This window comes from Chelonia mydas, chromosome 6, assembly GCF_015237465.2.
Source record: "Chelonia mydas isolate rCheMyd1 chromosome 6, rCheMyd1.pri.v2, whole genome shotgun sequence".
NCBI lineage: Eukaryota > Metazoa > Chordata > Testudines > Cheloniidae > Chelonia > Chelonia mydas.
This window is the reverse complement of record NC_051246.2, coordinates 113,174,825-113,187,974: the sequence shown is the minus strand read 5'-3', so window position 1 is coordinate 113,187,974 and position 13,150 is coordinate 113,174,825. Positions and strand designations below refer to the sequence as shown.

Genomic DNA, 13,150 nt, shown 5'->3' with positions numbered 1-13,150 from the left:
CACTTATGTTATTCAGAATAAAAAATGTAAGGGATAAATGGCTTCTGCCTGTGACCTTCTCTTTGGTCAAGTGCATTTCTCATCAACCACCCACCATATCAACCATTCGAAAACAAAGCGTTCTTTCCTGTATCAGAAATCTTTATTCTCTGCACCTGCCCTCAGGATGAGACATGGCCTTTTCAAACTGCTTCCACTCCGCAGAAGAGGATCACGCCACTGCTTTATAAAAAGAAACAATTCCTACAGAAGGCTACAAGTACCTCCAAGATCCATCCAGTCCAAACCTCTCTGTGCCTCCTCGAGACGTTAACAATTAGAGAGGGGATCTCTGTGATGCCTCCTTAAAACATACATACTTAACACATGCCAGAGGAATAGTGTGATGGGGAATGGGACAGAAAGATACTGTTGTCTGGACATACTGGTTACTAGGGGAAAAGGCTACTCAACTCAAGTGCATGGAAGAGAGAACGCTCAAATGGAGCAGCCCTCCTAGAACATGTGCTGCTCTCTGCACCTTCTCGCATACAGCTCCCAGCTGAGCCAGGCCTTGTGGTCCTGAATAGATTTAGTGCTGGATTTACATTTGTTGAGGCAGAAGTCCTTGTTTAGCCACAGAGCAGGCACAGCAGCTTGGAGCAGTAGCACCGGTTTTTGCACCTTGCCCCATCAATCTGCCATGACTCATCTGGACAAACTGTATGTCACATCAGCATTGCAATGATCACCACAAACCTCTAGAGGCCAAGAAGGTAAGTTGGGGTTCTGGGTCTTAGTCTCTCTCAGGGTGCCAGTTATGGAGGCCATTCTGGTGACAGGTTAGTGACATAGACTCCTACCTCTAGGAACTGCACTGCATTCACCAACTCATTTCACAGAAGCCCCTGAACAGCCTTCAGCCAGCAATAGCTCTCAGTCACTACAAGTCAGGGCTGAATTTGGACCAGTGACATGGGGAGGAAAGACTCTAGAGCCCTTTTAAGCCATCCGTGCTACAGGAGTTTGGAAGATAAGTTGGTTGTGCTGTAGTCATGTCCCTCTGGAATGGCTTGGATTGATTGACATCAGGATGTTATTTCCCCACAAACAGGTAACACAAGAGGTGGTTTCTATTCCTTCCCAGGAAAAGTTTTAATGGATTTTATATAGAAACTTACCAAAGATTTTTTTATAAGTCAACATTAAAAGAACAAAAACTTATTTCAAGCTATTGGTTCTCTCTTTTTTCAGTTGTTATTCTCAGTGCATACTTGTGTGTGTGTTTTCCTGCTGTACTGTGATCATTTCAATTTCACTTTTTGTTGTTGTGGTTGTGTTTAGTTACTAGACAACCTAGTACTAGAGCGAAACTTACACCAAAAACAACCTCCAGTACAGACTCACAGTGTATTATGTGGCTTGTTTAAAATCCAACCTTTTCAGCACAATTATATTCACCCTTCAGTTAAAAGCCAACCCTGACTAGGAAAATGATCTTTAAGTGGTTTTATAAGACAGGTGTCAAGAAGATGCAAACAATGGAATATGTTAGAAAAAGTACTCAAGACTGGATTAGTGTGGAGATAATTATAGCCTAGAAAGGAATGTAATTCTACTAGGCAAGATACAGCAGCTCATTCCATGTGGTAAAATGTGCACGCACACACACACACAGCTCCCAGTGGTTACCAGTGGGGGCGGGGGGGGGAAGGGAGGGCTTTATAGTTTCCCAGCGCTGTTAGAGTCTGCCACTTTCAAACACAAAACCTCCACCATTAAACCTTTATTAATTGTTGCTTCTGATTTCCCCATGTGGGTCATTTAGCACGAGTTAATGCTAAGCTTGGGGGAGGGGGCAGTAATAAGTAAACCACTAATCTTTGATCTTAGCATAGACTTCTCAGTGTGCTAATTCATAACATGTTCTTTCTTGTCTTTCTACCCCGCTGAGATAAAAGACCCTTTACTCCATCTGTAGAGGTAGTCATGGGTGGCAGCAGCCAGCTTGCCATGGAGGTATGTGGTTATGCAAGACACCTTCCTCACCTCTCTGGGCTCAGGGTCCCTCCCTCATGAGGGGGGTGGGGTGCCTGTAGTAAATCAGTCCCACTCCACAGAGCTTTTATGTCTCACTTGGGTTTTATTTTTCAGTATTTACAAGGTGGGCCTCAGAGCAGGGCCATGGAGCACTCTTCAGCCAAACACTAAGGACCAAGTTCCTAACGCAAATTCCAACTTCCTCTCCTGCTCCCTCTCTGGGGTGTTGCCTTGTTATGTTGGCCTCTGGGTGCCAGTCCTTCCCCAAACAGTCCCTTAGCTCAGTTGCTTCCTTTACAGGGAGGAGAGCAGCCTTCTACTTAGGAGCAGCCTTTTCACCCTGCTGTAGCTCATCTCTCCTCCCTCTCTCTCACAAGAAGAGGGGTTGTTCAGACTAGATGATCATAAAGGTCATAGGCAGCCCTTAATTGAACTCAGATGTCCCTAGCTGACCAGACTTTAGAAAGACAAGGTGGGTGAGGTAATATCTTTTATTTGCCCAACTTCTGTTGGTAAGAGAGACAAGCTTTTGAGCTTACACAGAGCTCTTCAGGTCTGGGAAACTAACTCAGAGCATCACTGCTAAATGCAAAGTTTCAATTTCTGTCAAGGGAATAGGGGATGCTGTCTTTATTGGAGTCACAGCACTTTCAAAACAGCCTTTTAGTATATATTCCAAAATGGGTTGCTTTAATAATGGTAACCTTAGGTGAAATGCTGTAATAAAGCCAGGCAGACACACCAGGGTACTTCAGTGAAATGATGTGTTTTCCCCAGATTCCTTTTCTACTAGGGCATTCACACTTCAGATAAAACATTTAATTAAATTGTACTTTAAACATGGCCAAAACTTGACTGAATTCCTTCTTCCCTGTCAAGGCAGAAAAAGAGGTCCGAGGTTGAGTCAGTCTGCCAGACAGATTGCAAATACATACAAAATGATGGGGTCTAAATTAGCTGTTAGCACTCAAGGAAGAGACCTTGGCGTCATCATGGATAGTTCTCTGAAAACATCTGCTCAATGTGCACTCGAGGTCAAAAAATTGAACAGAAAGTTAGGAATCATTAGGGAAGGGATAGATAATAACACAGAAAATATCATAATGCCACTATATAAAGCCATGGTGTACCCATACCTTGAATACCGTGTGCAGGTCTGGTTGCCCCCGATTTTATATATATTATATATAAAATCAGAAAAAAGTACAGAGAAGGGCAACAAAAATGATTAGAGGTATTTAGGATGACCAGATAGCAAGTGTGAAAAATCAGGACAGGGGGTGGGAGGTAATAGGCGTCTATATAAGAAAAAGCGCCAAATATCAGGACTGTCCCTATAAAATCGGGACATCTGGTCACCCTAAAGATATTGAACAGCTCTCATGAGGAGAGAGAAAATAGACTGGGACTGTTCAGATTGGAAAAAAGAGATGACTGAGGGGAGATAGAGAGAAGTCTATAAAACCATGACTGGTGTGGAGAAAGTGAATAAGGAAGTGTTACTTACCCCTTCACAATAACACAAGAACTAGGGGTCACCTTGAAAACTGGAGTAATAGAAATGGGATGAAATTTAATAGTTCAAAGTGGCAGGTCATGCACTAAGGGTAGGTCTACACTACTCACCGGGTTGGCGGGTAGCAATCAATATATCGGGGATTGATTTATCGGGTCTAGTCTAGACGTGATAAATCGATCCCCGAAGCGCTCTCCCATCAACTCTGGAACTCCAGCGCCACGAGAGGTGCAAGCAGAGTTGACGGGGGAGCGGCAGCAGTCGACTCACCGGCATGAAGATGCCGCGGTAAGTCGATCTAGGTACGTTGACTTCAGCTACTCTATTCTCGTAGCCGAAGTTGCGTACCTTACATCGACTCCCCCCGCAGTGTAGACGAGGGCTTAGGGACTAACAAAAAGCATTTTTGCTATAAACTTATCAGTTGGAAGTGACAGTGGAAGAGAAAGAACTGGTTGTACTGGTTAATCACATGACGACTATGAGCCGCCAATGTGATACAGCCACGAAAAAGGTGAATGCAGACCAACGATGCACCAGGTGAGGTATTTCCAGTAGAGATAGGGAAGTGTTAGTGCCATTATTCAAGGCACTGGTTAGACCTCATCTGAAATACTGTGTGCTGTTCTGATCTCCCATATTTAAGAAAGCTGAATTCAAACTGGAACAGGTGCAGAGAAGGGTTACTAGGATGATCCGAGGAATGGAAAAACCTACTTTATGAGAGGAGACTCAAAGAGCTTGGCTTGTTTAGCCTAACCAAAAGAAGGGTGAGGGGGGATAGGATTGCTTTCTATAAATACCTCAGAGATAAATACCAGGGAGGAGTTATTTAAGTTAGCGCCAATGTAGACACAAGAACAAATGGATATAAACTGGCCATCAACAAGTTTAGGCTTGAAATTAGGCTGATGGTTTATAACCTTCAGAGGAGTGAAGTTCTGGAACAGTCTTCCAAGGGGAGTGATGAGAGCAAAAAACCTAACTGGCTTCAAGACTGAGCTTGATAAGTTTATGGAGGGGTGGGTAAGACAAGACTGCATATAATGGCATGTAGCTGATCTGCAACAATATATCCAATGGCCAGAGATGGGAGGGCTCTGCGTTATTATAGCAAATTCTTTCCCAGGTATGTAGCTGGCGGGTCTTGCCCACATGGTCAGGGCCTAACTGATCGCCACATTTGAGGTCAGGAAGGAATTTTGCCCTGGGTCAGATTGGCTGAGACCCTGGGGTTTTTCACCTTTCTCTGTAGTGTGGAGCACAGGTCACTTGCAGGTTTAAACTATTGTAAATGGTGGATTCTTTGTAACTTGAAGTTTTTAAATCATGATTTGAGGACTTCAGTAACTCAGCCAGAGGTTGTGTGTCTATTACAGGAGTCGGTGGATGAAGTTCTGTGGCCTGCAATCTGCAGGTGAGCAGACTAGATCATCATGATGGTCCCTTCTGATCTTAAAGTCTATGAGTCTAAATTAATAGGAAGCATGTTTAAAACAAATATAAGGAAGTAATTCTTCACAAAACACACAGTCAACCTGTGTAATTCATTTCCAGGGGATGTTGTGAAGGCCAAAAGTATAACTGAGTTAAAAATAAAATAATGATAAAAAGAATTAGCTAAAGTTTACAGAGGATAGGTCTATCCATTAGATAGACAAAATGGTCAGGGATTAGCTATTAGGGAGGTAACCCCACACTCTGGGTGTCGCTAAACCTCTGACTGCCAGAAGCTGGGGCTGGACCATTCAATAATTGCTCTGGTCTGTTCATTCCTTCTGAAGCATTTGGCATTGGCCACTGTTGGAAGACAGGATACTGGGCTAGATTGACTGTTGGTATGACCCAGTCTGGCTGTTCTTATGTAAATTTGCAGAGCATGGAGAAGATAATCACTCTAATCCTCAAACTCCAGCAGATCCTGGAAAGAACAGTCTTTCCTTAAACTCTGGCTGAGTTTAGTAATAACAGCATTTAGCTGTGCCATATGGACATTAACTAAATTAATCCTCACAAAGCAAGTATCACTACCCCTATTCTACAGATAGGGAAGCAAAGACCAATACAAAGTGACTTGTCCAAAGCCATATAACAAGTCAGGCCCAAGCCAGGATTAGAGCTAAGTGCCTGTTGAGTTCTAAGCCTGAACTCATTCCTCCAGCCCACCCTCGGTGGTGATGATATACTCCCAGAACTTGGTGTGGAGTGATGGGGGTCACCTATTTTCCACTCTACAACCTCAGCCCCAGAGAAACACTACATAAGAAATTGCTGTGATGCTCTAACATTTCTAATTCTGTTGTCAGACATGCAAAATCCTTCACCCTAGCCTGTCTCACACAGTCTGCACTGGGCCAGTCATTAAGTATTTTTGTCACAGATGATTTGGAGTCCCCGCCCACCCTGCTTTAGTTTCCTTCTCTCATGATTAAAATAAAAATACAAGCCTCAAGAGAGCTCCGGTTCCCCACTTCCCTTCAGAAACAGGAAATATTTCAGGAATCTCTCTCTCCAGGGACAAAAAATACCTCAGGAGGCCTCCAATCCAATAAGTGGAGAACAGCTCTGCATATTGGGAAGTAACTTTCCATCCCTTCAGCACCAACCTCAGAGTGTTGTCAATGATTGTGACATTCCACGTGTCTGTGTGGCTGGTCCATGCCCAGGACGTTCAAATACAGAGCTCTGTAGATTTACTCCAGGTCTGATGCAATGTTATCACATCTTATGTCATAACAGCCTGTGGCATCTTACTGTAGGAGTGGCAAGTTGCAACATCAAGGGGGAAAAAAAATTGTCCTACAGCATGAGGCAACAAATTGTCCTCCACTTTGTGTCAGAGGGGAAAAAAGGCAAATGCCATATTGTTTATAACAGTGTGGCAGGCAAGCTCATTGTTGTGTTCTAGGAGAAGTTCTGATGTTTCTGAAACCATTTATAAGATTTGGTATAAAAAGAAAAGAAAATTGTGAAAGGTGGCAATGTGGTCTAGTGGTTAGAACAAGGAGTCAGGACTACTAGGCTCTCTACTTTATTCAGCCATTTACTCATGTGACTTTGGTAAGTCCCGTCAGTGTGACTCAGTTTCCCCATATGTAAACTGGGGTGACAAATGCCTATTTCACTGAGTTTGAGGGTGCTTAACTAAATGTTCATGAAGAACTTAGAGAGCTTAACCTATACAGATCCTTCATGACTCTGCCTCGTTATCTATCATACTTATCTCACTCCTATCACCTTAGTATCTGAGCACTTCATATTCTTATGTACTTAACTACACAACAGCCTTGTGAGGTAGGCATTATCCCCATTTTACAGATGGGAAATAGAGGCATATAGCAATTAAATGACTTGGCCATAGTCATACAGGGAGTCTATGGCACATCCCAGTCTCCCACATCCTAAGGCTAACCACTGGACCACCCATCTTTCCAACCTTTATATCCACACTCGTTTTTATCCCATGTCTTTTGGTTCCCTCTGCTCTGCCTCTCTCAGATGGCTTTTTGCTTCCTCCCATGCTACTCCTTACAGAGTTAAGAGTGGCCATGACCATGTCCTCCTTCAACCCCTTCTCAATACCCACTCCTGCTTTGACACCTGCAAGAAAGGAGCCAGCGTTTAGTGGCTGGGCTGAGGGGGTGTTGAGGAAAGCTGATATTTGGGTGATTATAATTTATTAACTACAACATTTTAAAACAAATTGTATTTTAGAATTGTACCTACTTTATTATCTCACTCTCTCACTGCCTGTAGATCTTAGATAGTCAGGTTTTTGGTGCAGGGCCTGTATCTACTTCTGTGAGCCCAATCCTGCAAAGGGAGGCTAATGGAACCTCTCACAGCGCATAAAGTTAAGCATGTTTTTAAATCTTTGCAGGATCAGGGCCTTGTCTGTTCAACATCCAGCACAATGGGCACTGATCCTGACCAGGATCGCTGTTTGCTAGTTGCAATATAACTAACAGACAAGAATAAATGCATGACGGAGCAGTGCTGTATCGCTGAAATGATTATTGATAGAAGGAACCACAATGTAAAATGAATTGTTCCCCGGCACCTCCACCATAGGAGTAGTGAGGAGCTAAAAATTGGTGTACAGTGGTAGAGAATAGTCAGAGAGAAATCTCAGCATGGAGAGAGGTTGCTGTAGGAAATGTGCAGCACAGAAGGGCACGCCCCTGCCAGGTTTATTTTCCTCATTCCCATGGAAACAGAAGCAATGTCCTCTAGCTTTGCTGGTTTTGCTGCTGATTTTTAAATATAACTCATGCTTAGATTCACCTACAAGTAATGACCCATTGCTGATGTGTTTAATCAAGGCTCTTCTGACGTGTCCAGGGTACCAATACCTTCCCTGCTGTAGGATCTGGGACTAGATTTCAAGGCACAACAGGATAGTCAAAGCCACAAAATGGAGAACAGCATATTGTAGATCTGCCAAAGCTATCTAATCGGGGAGCCGACTTGAGTTCCTTAAATGGAAGCAAAGTCAAGCCCTGGCCCAGCGTGTAAAACAGGCTCTGACAAGTCAGTTGTAACTCCCGTCTGCTCTAGTTCAAAGTCACGTTTGCTGAAGCCAGAATAGTAAACAGGCGGCTTTCAACTTTCCGTTCTGCAGTCAAAACTGTAATCACTTTCCCCTGAATGGCACTGCCATTCAAAAATGCTGCGTTTCCACCAGCAGGCTGGAGAGGATGACTTTCATATCAGAGCTCTTAGCTCCTCGCTGCATTTGCTGAATGCAGGCTTTAGGCTTTGAATGGGGAATGTGCTTTTCTCCCCCTACTGCCTCCGGTTGCAGATTTGTGACTATTGAGGGATGTAGCTAAATCTCCCAGCTATGTTCTTATTCATACAAATGAAACAACTGATTTAGTGCTTTCCTGTGACTTTCTACCTGGCTCTCAGCGGTGTGGTGAAGCTGGAGGTTGGGACCTGTTTTGAGATGCTCACATGAAAGGTGCTGTGCTGGAGCAGTACAGACTTGCTATTGCACGTCCGGTTTAGTTCCCTTTGGGTGTCACAGTTTCATTTTGTGCTGCTAACAGAGATGAGCTCAAGCCCAATTCCTAGCAACGCTCAAGTCGTGGAAATCATGGAGTTGGACACAGGAGTGGAGACCTGCTCCAGCCAACTTAAGATAGACCAAGAAAGTTTGCCTGGGAGCAAGACTCCCATAATGCCTTGCAGTTAAGCTAATTTTAAGGAGTGGGAGTCTATCAAGCAGCTAAATTTTAACTTGTTTTGAAATTGTTGCTACAGGTATTTTAATAACTGCAAAATGCATCCAAGAGGTACAATGAATATCGTTACCCCTCAAAGAAAGACTAAATTATGACTAATTGTCTCAGATCCACGAGATCGATGCTATGCTCCCAGCTTCAGAACAGTCTCTTAGAGGAGTCCCTTCAATATGGCAGGCCCCCAAGGGGGTCTCACTCTTACTTCAGAGTAGGCCACCCAGCCTCACTGGCACTGAAACTGACCCTCTGGGGTGTCAGCACTCCTGCTTCATGCTGTGTGTTCTGCTCAGTGAGTCCAACTGAGAGACTCCAGTTAGAGACTGGTACGCGCTTTAGGAACGATTGCAGCTCACCCAGTATTTGCAGTGACACTCAAGCAGTGATTTGAAAACAGTAGGGGTTTATTAGTCAACCGGAACGTAGCCAGTGGAAGCCCCTTAGGTTAGTATAGAAAAAATAAAGGTTAAAGCATAGTCCATTCTGGTCAGCCCAGAGCAATTCACCAGCCAAACTGTGGTGAACTCCATTTTCAGGTTCTCTCCGACTTGCTTCCTTAAGTCAGTTCAGAAGCCAGCTCTTTATTTCCCCAGCTCACCGTCCTTTGTTCTGGAGCTGAGGCCTCTGCTCACCTTCCCTGCTGAGGGGCAGGGAAATCCTCCTTCCTCTGGGTCTTTGGCTGAGCATGTCAGTGTTCTGGTGCGTGGTCTTTCCACTGATGTGTGTCAGCTTCAGCCCGTCCTTTTAATGACCTATCCTGTCTGTTCAGGCAGCTAAGTGACATACACCCATACAGCCACCTATATCTCTTAGCCAGCCCTGAGAGCAAACATAATCCTTCCCCCCACACCCGGTAGCAGCACACAGTATAGGGGAAATGGAGGCACACATAGGGGTCATAAAAAAATTACAAAAAATTCCCACTTCGTCACACTAACTGTAAGGTGTTCAGGCAGCTAGAAAGTTATAACTTATAAGGGAATGGGAACTTAGAAAACAACCTACATAAGGACTGGAATGATAAAAAAAATAAATGAGAGGGGTATAATTGTCCCTATAATCTCTCTATAATTTGCAGACTGGACGCTGGCTCTCAGTAGGCTACAGAGAAAGGTCTTCTGCAGCTGTTTTAACCGTATTCCTCTGTGTATGTGCCATGTGTTAAATCAATGAATCTAATCAAAGCTAACGTAGCTGAGGTTTTTTATTAAATTAATCCGGACTCTAAAGTACCCCTCTCACTAAGCATATAATCACAACCAATAACTGATGCAAGCTTTAACTAACAATTAATTGGTTATTGATTATTGGCAAATTATTGAATATTCATTATCAATAGGGACCAGCTGCAGCTGGCTGCCAAACCACCAGACATTGCTGAGCAGGGACCGCCATTCACTTTTGAAAGTTTGGAAACGGAAATGAGAGAAATTTTCTAAAAAGGTGAAAATGATGCTGTGACTCTTTCCCCAACCCAGAAACCATCACCTGGAAGGAGGCTGCCACAGAATGCTGCTGTCTTATGGGGGAGGAGCCTGGAGCCCCAGCCTTGGCCCCTACAGGCTGCTCAGGAGCCCACTTGACAGCTGGGACTCAGCTATCTCCCTTCCTCTCGCCCAAGGCAGGTAAGAGCCCCAGCGGCGCCATAATACAGCCAGTGTATTTTGAGGAAATGGGTGTGTGATGCCATTTGCTCTTCCTCTTATTACTATTTTCACTGCTGTTCCATGCTACCAGGCCACCCACCACTACTCCAGGAACACCCTGCTCCAGCTGCACCCATTCCCTGGGCTCAGCCAGGTTACAGTTCCAAAAGATACCCACCCTTCCCATGGCATCTGGCGACCCAGACTCCTCCACTCAGACCTTCCCAGGGCACAATCCACTGCGTCACCTGCCACAGGGAGGAACTGTCCATGGAAACAGAAAAGCAGACATAAGAAGCCAGATTCCAGATGCCTAATGTCTGTACACTGCACAGGAGCACTACCGAGGCATGGGCCAGAAGCAGACAGCACAAAGGAACATGAACTAAAGTTGATGCTGATCAAAACAAGCTCTGCCACCAAACAATGAGCGACCTTAGCAGTGATGAAGCACTTGATATAGGCTGCATCACTGAGACTTGGATGGATGACGCTGCAAGCCCTGTGCTAGCCCCCTCACCTCCCTGGGATACTTGGTACACCCCAGACATGGACAAAAGATGGCAGGCAGCACTGCATTAATCATCTCTGCAAACATGGAATCCAAGAGAGATGTCTCAGGTAAGGCAAATTCAAGTGTCTCTGACCCCCCGTCAGCAACTATGTGTGCCCCTCATAGACCATTCCTTCTTGTGATACAGGCCTCCGACCAGGACACTGACAGCCTCACCCCTTGTGGGGTAACAAAGAGGCCAAACGAAAACCCAAAGTCTGAGTGACCATGTACCAGGCCTTTGGCCCTGGCTGGGCTTAGTAGTCCTTGCCCCTTTACTCCTAAGGCATACATCACCCTCCTGCCGGGGCGAGAGAGGGGTGATAGTAGGGAACCCAGGCCCACCCTCTTCTCTGGGTTCCAACCCAGGGCCTTTGTGAAAAGCAGCTAGGGTCTGTTCCTTATGATCCCTCACTACTCCTTGCCTTTGCATTTTTGCAGGCATCTGTCATGGAGCAGCACTCTCCAGCCCTCTCTCCCTGGAGTTGTCTCTGTGTGCAGCTTTCCCCAGTTTGTCACTGAGTTGCTTTCTCAGGGTGGCTCCTAGCCTCTTGAGCAGCTGCCTGGAATCTCTTGAGCCTTGCTACCCTCTCCCTTCATGCTCAATCCCAGGGTATAAGCTCCCTACTATAGGTCTCCTCTCTCCGTCTTTCTGTACTCGTCCTGCAGTCTTGTTATAGGAACCGCCCAGTCTCGTTCTCCCCAGCAGGATCTAATCCTCAATTACTTGTTTCCCTCCAGGTGCCATAGAATGGGCTAATTGGGCTCTCCAGCTCCCTTTAACCTTGTCACTGCCCATGGGGGGTTTATACATCCCATTACACCAACAAGTGGCCCTCTCTCCCCACTGCCCCCACAGATCTTGGCTTTTGAACACTCTGTGCTGGATGAAGACAGAAGGCCAGGAACTTGAGTGTCAGTGGAGGAAAAAAAGGCTGATACAAACAGGATGAAACATAACTAATTCCACGAAACCTATGCTGAGGTTGTGTTACAGCTGCCAAATCCCAGCCCAAGGATACATCTCATTATAGTTCTCTTCCACGATGCTTTTCAATGGATATTTTCAAGGTGAAGGCCAGTATCCTCCTCATTCAGGCAACCTTTCAAGCACTGGGCTTGCTGATAAACAATCAGAAGTCAACCTTCATCCCAGTAGAGGGGATAGAGTTTTATAGGAGAAGTGCTCGATTCTACCCAGGCCAGGGCCTTCTTCCCAGAAGACCTCTTTCAGACGATGGCGCATACATAGCGCAGCATGTGAGACTGCACCTCACATCCCTTCAATATTATATGGCCTCTGTGTACTTGCCAAATCACCATCATTCGGACACAGTGCTAACAGTGCCCACTCCGGTCCTTGACTGGAGGAGGGACCCTCGACTGGTGGGCTCAGGCGTTCCCTTCATCAGGCACCAGCACTCAATATCCCTAGTCTCGGATGCTTTGGTGCTAGCCTTCGATCAGTCAGTCATCAAGGTATGGGTGAACTTGTACTCCTCACCTTCTCAGGAAGGCCGCCAATACTGCCATGCATTTCATAAAGACCCATGCTGACAGGCCAAATGGGAAAACAGGGTCTGATTCACAACAAACGTGAGAAACATTCTGTGGCCTCGGGAAAATTGGGATATGGAAATAGACATCTCTCAAATTGAGGGAGGCATTCCTCCAGCCTCTGGAATCCAGGGAGGGAATGATGGAGACTAAGGAGACCCTGTGGAACCTCAGCTTTTTGAGATAGCTGTTGAGCAGTGCAGGCATAAAATGGGTCGGAGACCACTTTGGGATTAGGAAATAATGTGAATAAAACCTCTTCCCTCTTAAGTCCTGAGGAACTGCCTCCACAGCTCCTACCCGGATGAGGGCTTGCATCTCCTGGACTAACAGCTGCTTGTGAGAAGGGTCCCTGAAGAGGGACTGGGGTGGGGGGGACAAGGTGGAAAAAAAAAATTGGAGGGTATATCCCTCTTCCACCATGCTCAGCACCCAATAGTCTGTGGTGATGCGTGACAATGCTGAGCTGAAGTGGGACAAATGGTTTGGAAATAATAGGGGACTGGATCTGATGTGGGAACTGGTATAATGTCCTCAGGCGCCCCATCAAAAGTTCTGTTTGGAGCCCCCCGAGTATCTGGGAGGGCCAGGTAGCAACGCTGATGTGGATGGGGGC

At 45.5% G+C, this 13,150-nt stretch overlaps 1 long non-coding RNA gene across 1 annotated transcript; it reads left to right on the top strand.

Annotated features, from left to right (window-relative positions):
• Positions 1-1,951: 1,951 nt before the first annotated feature.
• Positions 1,952-10,378, top strand: LOC122466228. Its single transcript, XR_006291592.1, has 3 exons — positions 1,952-1,998; positions 4,915-4,952; positions 10,257-10,378. It is a non-coding gene; the product is annotated as an uncharacterized LOC122466228 (long non-coding RNA).
• Positions 10,379-13,150: the final 2,772 nt, after the last annotated feature.